We start from the raw sequence: 2,759 nt of genomic DNA on the forward strand, positions 1-2,759 counted from the left end.
CTAGGCTAAGTGTGATTCTCTTGTACTACTCTATAACTCAACTAAGTGAATCATAAATCAAAAAGTAACTTTGATAAATAAAATCAAATAAAGTTTGTAAGGTAAAAACTTGGGATAGGTTCATAAGGTAAAAATGTAATGGTGCCTTGCTCTTGTAGAGCTTTGCACTTTGCAGGAATATAAACTTGCAACCAAAAGAGTTTGCATTAGTCTAGCTTGCATTGGTAATAGCTTGCCTTGGTTGGTGATGTGATCAAAGTTCTCTTGCTCTTCCTCTTGGTAGAAGACCTCTTCCTCTTGATAGTCCCCGGTACTAGCGTCTATAAACGAATACGAGGATACAATCACCAAACAACACTTAAGTAATCTTAGTTAGCCTTAATGGCTCACCCAAATGATCTAGCCTCACTACTTAACATTTATTCACAACTTATGCTAGGGTTTCTTTATTTAACATTTGGAAAATAATTTCCTCTAATTAAAAGTTGAATTTGGGGTTTCTCTTTGGTTTGGAGAAATAATTTCCTCTCATTGAATCTTCTTAAGATTTAATCTTCTCAAATAACCAGGGATGGTCCCATGTTGACCAAGGTCAACACTTCACACTTAGTATTTGAGAAAAGTGATTTAAATGAGATTCATCATCTCATGTGATTTAAGTAACTAGTGTAATTTAAATACTATGTTGATTTAAAATCTACAAGTGAGCAAGTATGAGCCTAAGCATTTAAAGGTCAACACATTACTTCATATCACTTGTGATAATGATTTAAATGAGGTGCTACACCTCATAGGTTTAAATTCCTAAAATTTGAAATAGTTTAAATGGGCTAGTATTGACTACATAGCCAATATTCTGCTTCTAGCCCATGATCATGTACAGAACATATATCATATTTTTACATAGTAAATTAGAGTTTGTGAAATGTGAATTATTGCAATTGGATTCACTTCAAAATTCACATTGGTTGATTTTTAAGATTTATTTCAATATAGAAAAGTATCTGTTTTTTTATTTTTGCTATTCAAAAACTACACAACATTTGGGGTTGAATCCAGTGGGGTTAGCTAGATAATTTCATAAGCTTTCTGAATATATAAAATTGACTAAATTTGGTTCAGTAGATTTTAAACTTCAAATTATAATTCAGCATCAGCAGGGAATTTGTATTAACAGAAATTCGATTTTTGAATTTAGTGGGCTTGGCGGGAAATGTAAACGGGCCGAAACGAGCGAAAAGACTTGGGCCGGCCCAGCAGTGTGACTCGCACACGCGGGCCGCCCGACGAAGTGGGGCCTGCGCGTCAGTGGGTTAATTCACCGAAACGGTATCCACTCACCTGAGCCGTGCGATCAGAAGCTGATCCTACGGTTGATCGTCGTCGTCGTTGACGGGGGAGGAGAGCTCGCTGCGCCGGCGAGGTAGGGGGTCGGCGGCGCGACGGAGGCTCCCGCGGGGTTCTCGCTGGGTGCTGGTCGACGTTGGCGTGGACGAGGAAGCGGCCGGGTACCGTCGGCCGAGGCTCGAGGTGGTCTAATTGGACGACGGCGAGGAGCTACTGCGTGGCGGCGGGTTCCGGTCAAATTCCGGCGAGAGGCGAGGCTAATTGAGGAGGGGAAGGTGTTGAGGAGGATCGGAGGGATGAGGTGTCAAATTTTACTAAACTTGTAAATGGTTGATCTTTTCTTACTTAGACATGGGTTAGGTCAATTTAGTGTTATATTAGTTGAGAGAAGGTTTCACATCATTTGGTCAAGGGTTTAGAGTCATAGGGCAAAATTTGGGTGAAATGGTTATGTGCCACATATGCCTCTATGCATATGTTGCATTTGAATTTTTAATTTTACTTGGCTTCTGGACCTAAATGAGGTTGTGGAGTGTTGGAGATGGTAAATAGGGGTGATCCAAACCATTCACCACATGTATTAGGGCCAATATTCTTAAGTTCACATTTTTACTATTTTACTCTCATATGCCTCTATGGCATTTTTAGTTTCTTTTTAATTTCTTTGGAAACCACTTGGGTTTGGTTTGATAAGTACTAGGTAAGGTGTATGATGGTTTTCCAAACCTCTAAACAAAGTAAGAGGAGCTTAGGGTAAAGTTTCACAAAAATAGCCATAGGCACATATGCCTTTTCTTATTTAATTTCCTTTTATTTTATTTTAACTTGGGTGAAAAGAGTTAAAACACGTGTTTAGGGTTTTCGTGGGATGGAGCAACGTGCTCCCCACCTCTTCTATTTATATACTTGGCAGGTTATAATACAAGGCACATACGATACAAATACACACGTATGTGGACCGACATCTCTAACACTCCCTCAATCTAAACTACTACTACATACAAGGTTTAGATTGTTCGAAACCGGTCTAGCATCCGCCGTGTCGCCGGCTTAGTATGAAGATGTCACCACTGATCATTAGAAGAGATAAACCTACCACCTCGTAGCCATCGCCCACCTCGCTCGCACAAAATGGAAATCAATCTCACGTGCTTGGTCCTGCATGGAAGATCGGATTCGGCCACTAGGTAGGTAGCACCCAAATTATCACACCATAAAATCGGAGCTTGCCGGGTAACACCAAGTTCTCGAAGCAATGAACAAACTCCACATAGCTTCAGGTTGCTCCATTTGCAAGAGCCTTATACTCGCCTCGCCAGATCCGGAAACCGGGTGGGCTGCTTCAACTCCATGAAATAAGGCTCGACCCACTAACACCGCAAACCACCGAGCGTCGATCATCAACATCTCCA

Source organism: Lolium rigidum, chromosome 7, assembly GCF_022539505.1.
Source record: "Lolium rigidum isolate FL_2022 chromosome 7, APGP_CSIRO_Lrig_0.1, whole genome shotgun sequence".
NCBI classification, from domain to species: domain Eukaryota; kingdom Viridiplantae; phylum Streptophyta; class Magnoliopsida; order Poales; family Poaceae; genus Lolium; species Lolium rigidum.